The sequence below is a fragment of the Bos indicus genome, chromosome 13 (genome assembly GCF_029378745.1).
Source record: "Bos indicus isolate NIAB-ARS_2022 breed Sahiwal x Tharparkar chromosome 13, NIAB-ARS_B.indTharparkar_mat_pri_1.0, whole genome shotgun sequence".
In the NCBI taxonomy this organism is placed as follows: domain Eukaryota; kingdom Metazoa; phylum Chordata; class Mammalia; order Artiodactyla; family Bovidae; genus Bos; species Bos indicus.
The window spans coordinates 56774134-56789749 of record NC_091772.1 but is presented as its reverse complement, the minus strand read 5'-3'; the positions used below and the strand labels follow the sequence as shown (position 1 = coordinate 56789749).

Here is a 15616-nt window from a genome sequence, read left to right as displayed (position 1 = left end):
CCTAAAAGAGTCGTAATAATGTTCTTTTAGAATTTCCTCATTTTTTGAGATACTCTCTCCTCCTCTGGGCTTCCCTTGTGGCTCAACTGGTAAAGCACTCACCTGCAATGCAAGAGACCTGGGTTCGATCCCTGGGTTGGGAAGATCCCCTGGAGAAGGGAATGTCAACCCGCTCCAGTATCCTGGCCTAGAGAATTCCAGACTGTATAGTCCATGGAGTCACAAAGAATTGGACACGATTGAGTGACTTGCACTTTCTTTCACTTTCTCTCCTCCTCTAGAGGACCTGAATTGTTTCTAGATTTCCATCTCCAAGCTCACTAATTCTCTCTTGCCTGTCGTTTCCTCTATCTCCAGTGCTTTTCACTTGCATTCTCTATCTTATTTATTGAATTTTTCAGCTCCATAATGTTTGTTCTTTTCTAGAGTTTCAATCTCTTTGGTACAGTATTCTGTCTGTTCTTTACTTTTATTCCTGAGCTTGTTGAACTGCCTTTCTGAGCTTTCTTGTAGCTCATTGCTTTTCTCCGTGACAGCTGTTTTGAATCCCCTATTGGCTGGATCACAGTATTCCATGACTTGAAGTTTGGTTTCTGGAGAATTGTCGTGTTTTGTTTGTTTGTTTGTTTGTTTTGTGTGTGTGGAGCAACATTACTGTGGTTCTCCATGGCACTTGATGAGTTGTTCCTCTGCCGCTGCATTTGAAGCTGTGAACAACTTTCTTCTCTAGGTAAAGCTTTTAAATTTTTTTTAAACTTGATTCTAACAATTCAACGGACTTCCCTGGTGGCTCAGCAGTAAAGAATCCGCCTGCCAATGCAGGAGACGTGGGCTCCATCCCTCGGTCAGGAAGATTCCCCGGAGAAGGAAATGGCAACCCACTCCAGTATTCTGCCTGGAAAATCCCATGGACAGAGGAGCCTGGTGGGCTACAGTCCATGGGGCTGCAGAAGAGTGGGACATGAGTTAGCCAGGTGAGAAGTAAGAAGCTTTTCTTTCCTTTCCCAGTAGGTGGTGCTATAGCACACGTTTCTGGCTTCTCTTACTGCACTACCTCTGTTCCTAGTTGAGAATCAGCACTTTCCACCCTCCACCTAGTGCCCTGGTTGCCTCTGCTTGTATGTCTGGGGTCTTAGTACCTTGTTGCTTCTGGTCATCACCCGGGACACACATGACGGACACTTCCACTGCGTGCAGGGTCTCCTGAGTCCCAGGCTCCACTGTGGCAGGGGGAGCCTGGGTCCTGAGTAGCTCTGGTGTGTCTGGGATCTTGGGGTTTATGTGCACTGCTGCTGCAGGTTGGGGGAGGTCATTTATGGGCACTTCTGTGACCAGAGGGAGGAGGTCACCAGCCCTGACTCCACTGCCATCTGGTTCCTTGTGGCCGTGGGCACTACTGTGGCCAGGAGACTGGAGTTGTGTATGTTGCCTCCTCTGGTGCTACTACTGGGTTCTCTGGGGCTGCAGGCTTGGCAGCTGGGGGTCTGGGATCACAGGCCCCACCTCTGCTGTTGCCCAGGTCCCATTGCCTCTATGTTTTCCAGCCCACCCCCCTGTAGATGCACAGGTGTGTGGCATTTTCCAGGGTCCTGATGTGGTGGGCAGAGGCAGCTTTCTTGAGCTGTGGTTGTAGATTGACAGGGACAGACAGGAGCTTCTCGTCCACCGTGCTGCTGACGTCATTCTTTGCTGTTGTAGTTCAGTCGTTCAGTTGTGTCCGACTCTTTGAGGCCCCACGGACTGCAGCACACTTGACTTTCCTGTCCTTCACCATCTCCTGGAGCTTGCTCAAACTCATGTCCATTGAGTTGGTGATGCCATCCAACCATCTCATCCTCTATCGCCCCCTTCTCCTCCTCCGTTCAATCTTTCCCAGCCTCTTTCCCAGTGAGTCGGCTCTTCACTTCAGGTGGCCAGAGTAGTAGAGCTTCAGCTTCAGCATCGAAGCTGAAGCTTCGATTTCAGCTTCATTCATCTTCCAGTGAATATTCAGGGTTGATTTCCTTTAGGACTGACTGATTGATCTTGCAGTCCAAGGGACTCTCTAGAGTCTTCTCCAACACCACAGTTCAAAAACATCAATTCTTTGGCGCTCAGCCTTCTTTATAGTCCAACTCTCACATTCATACATGACCACTGGAAAAACCATAGCTTTGACTACATGGACCTTTGTTGGCAAAGTAATACCTCTGTTTTTTAAATGCTGTCTAGGTTGGTCATAGCTTTTCTTCCAAGGAGCAAGCATCTTTTAATTTCATGGCTTGGATTTCATGATGCCATTCTTTACTAGTTTTTAAAGTCATAAATGGGTGGTATTGGGTCTGTCAGATGCTTTTTCTGCATCAGTTAATTTGATCATGTGATTATTAGTTCTTAGCCTGTTGATGTGATTCATTATATAAATTGACTTTCAAAAGCTGTACCAACCTTGCATATCTGGTAAAAGGACATTTGGTTGTGGTGTGTAATTCTTCACACATTTTTGTATTCAGTTTTGCTAATCTTTTGGGACGTTTGCATCTGTGTTCATGAGAGATGCTGGTCTTTGATTTTCTTTTCCTGTGACATCTTTGGTTTTGGTGTCAGGGTAATGCTGGCCTCATAGAACGAGTTGGGACGTAATCCCTCTGCTTCTAAACTGTGAAATCGATTATAGAGAATTGATGTAATACTTCCTCACGAGTTTGGTAGAATTCACAAGTCAAGCCCTCTGGGCCTGGTGCTTTCTGTTTCAGAAGATTATTGTTTATTGATTCATTTTATTTAGTAGAGGCTTGTTCAGATGATCAATTTCTTGTGTCAGTTTTGGCAGATTGTCTTCTACGAATTGGTCCATTTCATCTAGGTTATCTAATTTATGGGCACAAAATTGTTTGTACTGTTCTTTTAGTATCCTTTTAACATCTGTATTATCTATACTGATAATATAATATACTGTTATCTGTACTATTATAGGTAGTATAGTATAGAGAATATACTATAGCTAATATTCTATTATCTATACTAATAGTCCCTCTTTTATTTCTGATTATTAGCAATTAGTGTCCTTCATCTTTTTCTCTTAGTCTGGCTAGATGCTTATTGATTTTATTGATCTTTTCAAAGAACCAGCTTTTGGTTTAGTTTTTTCCATTTTGTTCTATTTTTAATTTCCCCCATTTCTGCTCTAATTCTTACCATGTTTTCTGCTTGCTTTGGATTTAATGAACATGTCTTACTTTTATCATTAGCAAACCAATAAGCATAGGTATTTTTTTATTTAAAAATTTTTATTGACATATAGTTGATTCACGATGTTATGTTCATTTCTGCTGTATAGCAAAGTGACTCAGTTATACATATTCTTTCTCATATTCTTTTTTTTTAATTTAAATTTATTTATTTTAATTAGAGGCTATAGGTATTTTTTAGAAAAGCCTTCATTCCTGCTTTGGGGGAGTTCTCAGTCTTATAAACACACAGATAGGCAAGAGTAACACAACAGAGCCTGCAACAGAGGGGCTGATGCCTGGGCTAAGAACAGGTTAGGTGGTGGGCAGATGTCAGGAGGAGGACCAGAGGCTGTTTCATAGGGTTTTGAGGAGTAAGTAAGAGTTTGCCAGGCAGGTGAAGTCTCAGAGAGATGGCAGCGGTGGGCGCACTTAGGAAACTAAAGCTGGCGTGGACCACCTGGAGCCCAGAAGGGCTCCAGTCTGGAGAGTCTTTGTTGGTGTGGGCGTAGGGTTGATGTGAGAATCTCCTCCATCAACGCTTTGCAGTTTCCTAAGTAATCTGAGAAGGCTGAGAATCCCCGCTGTGATGTCACCAGTCAATATTGCTAATGGTGAAAAATATCACTACTGAGTGGTACATTGCATCTGTTTGGGGAAGAGGACTTCCTCTATGGCTCGCTGAGTAAAGAGGCTACCTGCAGTGTAGGAGACACAGGAGACCTGGGTTCGATCCTTGAGCCAGTAAGACCCCCTGGAGAAGGAATGGTAACCTACTCCAGTATTATTACCTGGGAAATCCCATGAACAGAGGAGCCCGGTGAGCTGTACAATCCATGGAGTTTCAACGAGTCAGATACGACTGAGCAACTAAGCACACATCTGTTTGGGGAAGAATGTAAGTAAAACCTGAGATTCTGAGTGCAGTGATTTTTGAGGGGGCCCAGCAGCACAGCCCGGGCAACAGCCGCAGGAGAGAGAGGCCCCGGTGCGGCTCAAGGGCAGCTCCCACACCCGCCTGATCCATCAGCTGAGCTGTGTCACCTGTTGGGGGAGGAGCTCCTGGGAAGCCATGTGACCTGCTTTGAGGACTTGCCCAGTGGGAGCCCTGGGGCTGCCCTGTGTCCTGAGCAGACAGGTGTGGCATCTAGTCTGCTATAGTCTTAGGATTCTAAATGTTTGTTGTTGTTCAGTCGCTCAGTCATGTCTGACTCTCTGCAACCCCATGGACTATAGCCCTCCAGGTTCCTCTGTCCATGGGGTTTTCCAGGAAAGAATACTGAAGTGGGTTGCCATTTCCTCCTGCAGGGGATCTTCCCGGCCAGGGATCAAACTCACATCTCTTTCATTGCAAGCAGTCTCCTGCATTGGCAGGTGGATTCTTTACCACTGAAGCACCAGGGAAGGCCATCCAGATGTTTACTTGAACCTAAACAGAACCCCCAAGATAGGCTCTACAGCTGAAGACACGCAGGGGCAGGATTTTACCCTGGAAACAAGGGACCTAGCAAATCATTCTCAGTGAGGCTGTGACCAGATAAGCGTTTAGAACCAAGTGTCTAAAGAGAGGGTCACCAAGTTTTCTGTTGGTGCATCCCAAGAGCATACACACACACACACACACACACACACACACATATTACATTTGTATGTTATTTCATTATGTATTATATTTATTTTCACTTATTTATTTATAAACTATGCTGAAGCTGAAACTCCAGTACTTTGGCCACCTCATGCGAAGAGTTGACTCATTGGAAAAGACTCTGATGCTTGGAGGGATTGGGGGCAGGAGGAGAAGGGCACGACAGAGGATGAGATGGCTGGATGGCATCACTGACTCGATGGACGTGAGTCTGAGTGAACTCTGGGAGTTGGTGATGGACAGGGAGGCCTGGTGTGCTGCAATTCATGGGGTTGCAAAGAGTTGGACACAACTGAGCGACTGAACCGAACTGAACTGATACATGAGTTGCACCCTACTAATATATTGCTAATATATTAGTATATTATATATATATATATAAAATATATATACTAATATAAACGTTATAAAATGTACACGAAAGTAGTAATGAAGGAAAGATGACATGAAATAGCCATTGTGTAAATATTTTTATTTTCTACCACCGCCTGACTTCCTGAATCTTTAAAGTGAGGCCGAGAGATTGGCATTTCATAAAGAACATAGATGGGGTGGGGGTTGGGTGGTTAGTGATTCTGGAGCACTTTGTCCAAAATCCATCCTTGATTGCTGTGGTTGTTCAGTCTCTTGGTCACATCCCCATGGACTGCAGCACCAGGCTTCCCTGTCCTTCACGGTCTCATGGAGTTTGCCCAAGTTCGTGTCCATTGAATTGGTGATACTATCCAGCCATCTCATCCTTGATAGGTCCACCCTAGTATACAAGCTAAAATTTGCTACAGTGTCTTATACAAAAATCTGCTTTGTTGTTTATTGGACAAGCATTGCATGTCCCAGCTCTGGGTCCCTGGGTATTCTCGGAAAACTGGAGCACCCGAGGGAGCCCATGGCTACACTGAAAGCTGCCATGAAGGCAAAGAGGAGGAAGAGGGCCACGTCTGGATGAGAAATCCTGACATATCGGGCTGGACGATGAGATGACACAGGGACATCACCGTGGGGAGCGGCATGGCCAGGCACTTGTGATCTTGCCTGAACTGAAGGAAGGGGTGGCCCTCTTTGCAGACTCTGACAGCCTTTCCCCTGGGACACAGCTGGTGAAACATGAAAGCTAAAGTGTGTTATGTTATTTGAATCCTATTTTAAATGTGGTGGAGGGTCTGTTGAACAGCCCCTGGCAGTGAATCCTCTGATGTGAAGAGTCACCTGCAGTCTGATGAGGTGAGAACTCGCTTGTCCTCACGAGAGTGAGTGCACAGACCACCACTGGTCACTGCTCCTGCTTGGCCTGGGGCTCTGGGTTTGGCGTTACCTGGAAACTGGCCATTCCCCACATGCACACCAGGTGGCGCTGCAGAAAGTCACTGGGATGCAAGATGCTCCCAAGACCAGCATCCTGGGATGCTTGGCCACCAGCTTTGGGACAAGCGTGTGGGCTGTTTGTGGTGGGGCCTGTGAGACTCTGGTGGTTCTTGCCAAAAGCACCAAGCAGCAGAGTTGTGTGTGGGACTCATAGGCCCAGTGATAATCTGATACAACAGAGCTCCTATTGTATCTACGACCAATCCAAACTAGGCTCCAGACTCCAGAGAATTCTGGGGATGTGGAATTATAGTAATGCACAGAATTATCCACTGAAATTGCAGTACTAGCTCACATTTGAAATTCACTCTTATCGTTGGATGACAGGGGAAACAGTGAGCCCCACAACTGACTGTCCACTTTCTGCCTGGAGCATCTTCCTAGGCTGGAGGGTGCAGGGAGGTGACCTCCAAGCAGAGTGGTGGTCACATTGATATGGGGAACAAATCACAGTTCTGTGGTGCTGAAGCAGCTGGAGTTTGTAGGACAGGGTCCTGAAAAAGGGGGATATGTGAAGGGGCCCCGGAAGTTCATGTGGAAATTCAGCCAGCCAAAGGCAGACAGAATTCCTCAGGACTTAGCAGAGATCACCTGTAGGAGCAAGGAAGGTGTGTGATCCTGGAAACTGGGGATGCTGGGATCAGTCCAGACCACAGAGAGATTTCAGTGAGCACAATGGACCATCTTTTAAAACCCTAGAAAGGCCAAATCTTGCAGTAAGGAGTGTGCTGTGGAGTAGACAACCATGTTCAAAACTGAAGTAGACCTGCCATGGTTGCAAACATGTTGAGAGCCTTAAAAAACAGGATGAATGAACAGATGGAGAATCTTCACAGAGAGACAGACACTATAAAAGAGAACCAGATGCAAATTCTAGAATTAAGAAGTATAATATCTGAACCAAAAAATCCACAGCAGCTTTAAGACGGCCCCACAGCATCCATGCTGTGCCAAGGCAGGTGTGAGGGCTTCTCACCGGGCCCCCTATAGCTCGTGGCAGGTAGGGGGACATTCATATCTTCCTCCTCCCACCCATGTGGCCTGAGGCTTCCCCCCACCCCCCGCCCCCCAGGATCACCAGTCTGGACATGCAGTTTATTGGGAAAAGGGCTGCATTAGTGGTGTGGGGATATGCATCTTTGTAGCTAAGGCTGTGTATGTCTCCATGAGTATTTCCTTAGGATAAATTCTGAAATGTAACTAATTGAGAAAAAGATCTCGTGTTGAGTTTATTTTTAACTCCTCAGCCTTCTGTTCATATTTATACACGACCCCATTTACGTTCCTCCCTCTTCTCAAGATGGTACTCAAGACTGGGTTTCTGGGAGGAATAGCGAGGAGATGATCCAGGGTGGAGAGGGGAGAGGAGCGTCTGTCTAAACCTAAAATACACAGCAGCTTTGGCTCAGGAATGCTTGCCTTCTAGAAATGGAGCTGATGGGAATATTCATTCATGCGCAGGGAAACACAGAAATGAGGGCAGTCCCTGAAGCTTTGCTTAAAAAAGCCAGAATAAGCACTAACCTAGATGTCCATTCACAGGGGAGCTGGATCAACAAGTAATGGGATCAGGGGACATCCACACTCGGGGAGTATCTGGAGCCATCGAAGGGAGAGAGTTGGGTCAGGCCGTCCTGCTTTAGAATTGGATGTGGGAGCGAGCCAGCCTTTGCTGGGCTGTGTGTGGTGCGATCCCACTTCTGTGAAACAGTTAAATGGGGCTGTCAGTTGTTAATGGCAGACAAGTTAGGTCTGGAAGCAAGTCCCACAAAATATCCACAGTGGTTTCTGCTGGAGATGAGTGGTTTCTGCTGTGGGTGGGGGAAGGGGATCCTTTCCTCTAACTGATGCGGTTGGGCTTTGGTTGTTTGCACTGTTCTCATAGTTGAGTGAGAGATCAGGCTTCTTTGAGCCAGAAAGCAGCCTGCCTGAGCTCTGCCTGGGACAGCTCCCACCTCCATGAACCTAACCTTCCCTCTTGTTAACTCACCAGTAAGACACCAGGCAGAGCCCAGGGGGGCCAATCTGCTCTGATAGAGTCGGCACCCCATAAATCAAAGGGTGATCTAATACTATATTTTTTCTTTTCTAAAGTTTGTTAATTTGGCAAATGACATGGGTTGCTTTTCAAATGTTAAACCACCTTGCCTCCCAGTTGGTCATTTTTATCAATTGTTGGATGTGATTTGCTACTGTTTTGTTGAGAATTTTACATCATTGTTCATGAGGGCAATGAGTCTTTAGTCGCCTTTATTAGGGTATCTTTCTTAGTTTTGACATCTCTAAATTCTAGCCTCGTAGCATGAATTTTACCATCTATCCTTCTTTTCAGTGTTCTGAAATATTTTGTATAGAATTAGAATTATTTACTTCTTACATGTTTCACAGTGGCTGCAGGTTTGTTTGTTTTTTTTAATAGAAGGTTTTAAAGTAGAAATTGTATTTATTTAATAGATACAGATCTATTCTGGTTGTATGTATCTTCCTAAGTGAGTCTTAATGGTTTGTGTTTAGATGGATATTGCCCCTCTAATTTCTGACACTGATAATCTGTGTGTGTGTGTCTGTGTGTGTCTCTCCGTGTGTCTTTCTCTTCCCTTCTCACTCTTACCTCCCCACTTCCCCTGAGAAGTCTGCCTAGAGTTTAATTGGTTTTATTGCTCTTCTCAAAGCATTAGCTTTATTGTTTTTCTATTTTCTGTTTCATCAGTTTCTGTCCCAATCTTTATTATTTCTTCTCTACATCCTTGGTTTTAATTTGCTCTTTTTCTGGTTTCTTAAGATAGAATCAGGGGTCATTGATTTGGGCCTTTTATTCTCTTCAAATATAGGCATTCAATGCTGTAAATTGCCCCCAGTATCACTTGGACATGCTGTATTTATTTTTACTTCAAAATACTTCCTAATTTCCCTTGTGATACCTTCTTGGGACTGTGGGTTGTTCAGAATTTTAAAATTTAGTTTCCAAATATTTGGGTATATTTCTAGAGATCTTTTGGTTATTAATTTCCAATTTAATTTCACTCTGGCCAAAGAATATACTTTGTATGACTTGAGGACTTTTTAATTTACTGAGACTTGCTTTACGGCCCAGAGTATGTATGGTCTGTCTTGGTAAATATTGCCTGTGCTCTTGGTAAGAATGTATTTTTCTGTTGTGTGTTAGGGTGTTTCTATAAGTGTTCATTGGATCAGATTTCTTGATAACAGTGTTGATCACATCTTCCATATTCTTACGCATTTTCTATCTACTTGTTTTGTCAATTACTCAGAGGTCTGAAATCGCCAACTATAACTATAGATTTATGTATTTCTTCTCTCAGTTCTATTGGTTTTTGTTTCATATATTTGAACCTCTTATAATAGGGTCATAAATATTTAGGATTGTTTTGTCTCTCTGATAAGCTGTCCCCTCTGTCATTTGGGATGATCCCATTTATCCCTGAGAAGCCTCTTTGCTTTGGAATCTCCCTTGTCTGATATTAATGGACCACTTCAACTTTCTCTTGATTAATCTTCGAATGGTACTTTTTCCCTTTGTAATGTTCATCTCTTTGCATCTTTTTATTTATTAAAATTTTTATTGGAGTATAGTTGCTTTACATGAATTTGAGCAAACTCCAGGGGATAGTGGAGGACAGAGGAGCGGAGCCTGGCATGCTGCAGTCCGTGGGGTTGCAGAGAGTCAGACACAACTTAGTGACTGAACAACCACAACAGTAGTTGCTTTAACATGTTGTGTTAGTTTCTACTGTACAGCAAAGTGAATCATCTACTTGTATGCATATATCCCCTCTGTTTTTTTAATTTCCTTCCCATTAAGGTCACCACAGACACGGAGTAGAGTTTCCTGTGCTGTGCATTAGGTTCTTATTACTTACGTATTTTATACATAGTGTATATATGTCAAAGTCAATTCATCCCACAGCCCCTTTCTCCCTTGGTATCCATATGTTTGTTCTCTGCCTCTGAGTCTATATTTCTGCTTTGTAAAGAGGATCGTCTATATCAGTTTTTGCAGATTCCACATGTATGCATTAATATATGATATTTATTTCTCATGTTTTTATTTAAGTGCATGTTTTATAGGCAGCATGTAGTTTGTGCTTGCTTTTTTGTCCTTCCTGGGAATTTTTGCCTTTAGTTAAGCTATTCAGAGGCTCAGACAGTAAAGAATCTGCCTGAAAACAATTCAGGAGACTTGAGAGCGATCCCTGGGTCGGGAAGATCCTGTGAGGAGGGAATGGCAACCCACTCCAGTATTCTTGCCTAGAGAATCCCACGGATAGAGGAGCCTGGAGGGCTGCAGTCCATGGGGTTGCAAAGGGTCAGACATGACTGAAGCAACTTAGCACCCACGCATGCGCCCTCTCCAGTATTCTTGCCTGGAAGATCACATGGACAGAGGAGCCTGCCGGGCTACAGTCCATGGGATTGCACAGAGTCGGACACGGTCACTTTCGCTTTCAAGCTCTTCAGACTGTTTACACTTCACAGATCCCTTGATTTCATTGGGTTTAAATCTCTTTAGTTTTGCAGATCTCCAGCCTCTCTCTGTTCCCCCTTCCCACCCCTACCCTGCAGACTCTCGCTGTCTCCATCTCCTTGGTCTTCAGACTTCGTCGTCTTCGCTCAGGGGCTTTCCAGGCTCTTCCTGGTGCCTCTCCCTGGTCCATGACCTCAAGACCTAGTCAGCTGGGTGATCATAGGGCTCACTGTTTGGTTCCCATCTCAAGGGTCACTATCCTTCCCAGTGTCATCAAAACCACTGTTTCATATATTTTGATTTTTGTTTATTTGTGGGTGGGAAATTCAGCATGTATTACTCCAGAAGTAGAAGTCAAAATCATCACTTTTCCTTTGGATCCCTGGATAAATTTTCATGGCACATCCTTCCATGGAAAAAACTGTGTTCTGATATGACAAATCCCCCGAAGGGAATCCTTCCTCCAGGATCCAGCCCCAATGCTGCTTCCTCTAGAAATCCTTCCTTGATCTTGACTAAGTCCCCTTCCTTGTGTGGCCTGTTTTCTCTTGCCTGCACTATGGAACTCAGCAGACATTTCCTGAGTTTGTGCAGGAAACAAAGTGAAAAAGGCAGAATTCTCTCTGTGGATGAGCTCACCAGATTTGTTTTCCTCCATTGAGTGAAATGTTTCAAGCTTGGATAATGACCATGGTTAGAGAAAGCCACACAAACAGATAATTGGGATATGTTGTGAGAGTGTGCAAATAGGAACACACATAATGTGTTTGAGATCATTACAGGTGCTTGTTTTCACATCTCCTTCACCCAAGTGAGCTCAGCAGGGTATGCCCCACCTGGTCATTTCTCTTCTTGGGCTAGGTGTGCAACAGGAACAACAGGTCCACTAGAAATGGTGCCTTACTGAACCTAATAGATCCATGAAGGGCACAGCTAAGAGTGTGGATGCTGGGGTCAAGCCCAGGTGTAAGTCTTGGCTCTGCTGCTTAACCTTCAGCAAGAAAGCAGGAGCTCGGTTATGGCCATGCTAAGTTTGAGATGCTTGATTGGGACCTGAGTGGAGACAGCCTGAAGATGCAGCATGGATTCAGGAGAGAAGATGTGACTGGAGAGGGAGAATCTGAGTTTTAGTAGTTGGTCCCTAGTGTCATGGGGCAGGTGAGGTCATGTAGGAAGCAAACATGAAGGAGGGTTTGAGGGCTGAGTCCTGGGCACACCCTCATCTAGAGAGGGGATGATGAAGAACCAGCCAAGGACACTGATGGGAGGACGCCGGCCAGTGCAGTGTGTAGGGAGAGAAGAGGTAGGCTTGACAAGGAAGAGAGTGGTCCAAGGCCTGACATCCTGCACGAGCATCCTTTCCCTACTGGGTGGATAATGGCGCTGATGATACAGGGCTGGGGGATGTTCTGCATTCCACACTCGCTGGTGGTGAGCCTGCATGGAGTCAGGAGGTTGCCCCCTGCCCGGTGAGGTGGAATCCAGAGCTCTGGGGTCTGCTGCTCTCTGGCCATGCTGGGCCCTGGGAGAAGAGCCAGCTTTGCCTACCATGCCTGCTGAGCCCTGTCTGCCAGCCAACCATGCCTGGGAAAGGCTCTCCAGCATTGGCTGGAATGGAACTGGATCTGTAACATCCTTTTTTATATATAATTTTATTTATTTCTTTTTGGCTGTGCTGGGTCTTCATTGCGGCGTGGGTTTTCTCTGGTTGTGGTGTATGGGCTTCTTGTTGCAGTGGCTTCTCTTGTTGCGGAGCATGGGCTCTAGAGCACATGGGCTCCAGTGGTTGTGGCTCCCAGGCTCTGGAGCACAGGCTCAGTCATTGTGCTGCATGGGCTTAGTCACCCCATGGCATGTGGGATCCTCCCATACCAGGGATCAAACCACGTGTCTCCTGCATTGGCAGGCAGATTCTTTACCACTGAGCCGCCGGGGAAGTCCAAGGTTTTACTTTTAACTGACTTAGTATTTTTGGCCCATGCGTTGGTTTTTATTCACTTTGGCCAATTAAGAACTCCATAGAGTATTGAGCAAGAGTGGTCTGAAGATAAGTGAAAGCCTTGCACTTGGAAAGACAGTATTGTTTCAACCAATGCCCCCAGGGAGAAGACATTTTGCACTGGGCTGGCTCTGAGTCAGATCCAAGGCAGGCAGCCTTGGATGGGGTGGGGACTTCAGGGTACCAGTGGCAGGTCAAATGATGCCGCTCTTTGGGGATGAGGGCCGTTCCTCTCCCCACAGTGGCTCCCAGGCACCCCGTCCTCAGGAAACAGCTAACTGCTGCAAGGGTGCTCCAATCTAGAGAGAGGGGCAGGGGACTGGATGGAGCAAAACATTCTCACTGAAATTCCACCAGTTCCTCTTGAATAAAGACCCCCTGTGCTGCTTTAAATTACTTTATGGAATTCTGAAGACGTTGACCCTGATGATATTTGCAATTTTCTTGTTGTTCTTATGGAGGGGAGAATTTTCTACCATCTTCACTACTTTTACTCCACAAAGGTCTTTCTTTTTAAACAATTATTTAGAGATAAGGAAACTATGTTGATGATAAAAATAAAATACAGATAAATTAATAGGTAAAGTCCATTTCTAGTGTCTATGCCAATTTATAAGAAGATTGTATATATTTACAAAATTAAATGCAAATGTAGATACAGATATATATCTATATCTATCTATCTATATATATATATAAGGTGCATAATTTTCCTACAAGTTATTTTTCTTAGCAATGTATCGTGACTGTCTTTTTGTCTCTCAATAATGAATGTAGCACTGTTTTTAATCGGGGCTTCCCAGGTGGTTCAGTGGTAAAGAATCTGCCTGCCAATCCAGGAGATACAGGTTCTGTCCTTGGGTCAGAAATATCCCCTGGAGAAGGAAATGGCAACCCACTCCAGTATTCTTGCCTGGAGAATCCCATGGACAGAGGAGCCTGGTGGGCTATAGTCCATGGGGTCACAAAGAATCATACACGATTGAGTGAGTAAACAACCACCACCACCGTTTTTAATAGGTTGATGATATTCAGATGACGCACCATAATTTGGCACATGCTGTCTTGCTGGGATATGTTGGCTGTGTTTGTTGTTGTTGCTCAGTCACGAAGATGTGTCCAACTCTTTGCAGTCGCATGGACTGCCACACACTAGGCTTCCCTGTCATTCACTGTCTCCCAGAGTTTGCTCCGACTCATGTCCATTGAGTCGGTGATGACATCCAACCATCTCATCCTCTGTCACCCCCTTCTCCTCCTGCCCTCAATCCTTCCCAGCATCAGGGACTTTTCCTATGAATCGACTGTGTTTAATTTCTTTATTTTGTAAGTAAGGCTGGGTGGACACCCTCGTATGTGTGTTTTATGTGCTTGTCCCGTTTGTTTTGGGAGCAGACTCTTGGAAGGGGGATTTCTGGCTCCAAAGATAGGATCACAAGTGTATTTGGGGTCACTTGCAGAGACGATGGTCCCCACAGTCAGGAAGGGAAGTTTCCTGGCCTCCGTTTCTCTGTATCACACCCTACTCTGGATCACCTGCTCATTTAGACTCATGCTGTCAGTATGGTAGAAGTACCACTCACATTCATGTAAAACCTTCATTTTAAGCCATTTGTCTGGAAATTTCTCTTTGACTTTTAAGTAACCAAACCTGGTTACTTAAAACCTGGTAACCCCCGATAGCCTGGGAAAGACTGTCAGCCCAGACATTTTCATAATGGCCCTATAGGTGCCCAAGCTGTGCTCATAGAGGATTGAAGATTAAGCAGAGAATTACCTGCTCTTAGAACTAAGACTTCCTGTGTAGTGAATTCTCATCACATCTAGAAATCTCTGATGGAAAGGGTCTTTCAGTTAAGAACAAATATGCTTAAAGTTTGTAATGACAAGCCTGAGACATTTGCAGTAGGCTTAAAGACGTTCTTTATCAAAAGCTGAAAAGATTAAACCGCCTTCAGTGTCATTTCATGGTTAAGCATATTACACTCGTCTGAAATGGCAATCCCTCTCGCCTTCCCGCCATGTATGAGACCCTTGACATTCACGAAGGACGTGTCCCGAGACCTTTGAGGCTCCCTCAATTCATAAATGCCAGTTTGGCTTTCAATTTTCCCCAGACCATGCAGCAGAGATCAACAGAAAAATGCATGTAACTGCTTTAGGCTTTTATGATTCTATAAATACAGGACTCCAATCATGTATAAAGCTATTAAAGCAAATCAGGCTGGAGTCCTGGCCAAAATGGTTTCTGGGGTCATTATTTTTCTCTTTGTCTATAAAACACATAGTAAACAAGTTCACATTAGAAAGTCAAGTTTCAGTCAAGTACGATTTTTTGTATCTTACTTTATCCCAAATTTCTGTTAAACTATCACTTTGCTGGACATATTTCTTACTTTGCGTATCTGTACCCCATGCCTGGAATTGACTTTCTTTAGGGAGAGGCAATTATTAATACATAGTTTGCCTCCAGCTGTGGGATGACCACATTGGATGATGGTTTGAACTCCAAGAATTAAACCTATCCCCTAATAAAAGTGCAAAACCACACACCCTCAGAATTGCAGTCTACGTTGTATTAATACTTGGAGTTTTTTGCCAGTTGTCAGCATGCACACTGGCTGCTGCAGGTAGGGACTCTGGTGTTCAGGAAGCTCAGTGCCATGTCCTGGCACCTAAGGCGTGACCCTTCTCTGACCCTGAATGCAGCCAATCCCCATTTCTGCTATTAGCGTCTTACTGACGAGAGAGATGTTACTACTACTTCTGTTACCCAACTTCCGTGGTGGTTCAGATGGTAGGATCCATCCTGCAATGCGGGAGACGCGGGTTCAATCCCTGGGTTGGGAAGATCCCCTGGAGAAGGAATGTAACCCACTCCAGTATTCTTGCCTGGAGAATTCTGTGGACAGAGA

At 44.8% G+C, this 15616-nt stretch overlaps 1 protein-coding gene across 4 annotated transcripts in view; it reads left to right on the top strand.

Annotated features, from left to right (window-relative positions):
• The window catches only part of PHACTR3 (phosphatase and actin regulator 3), a 206431-nt gene that overhangs the window by 151089 nt on the left and 39726 nt on the right, over positions 1-15616 (top strand). The gene's annotated exons all lie outside the window — the stretch shown is intronic.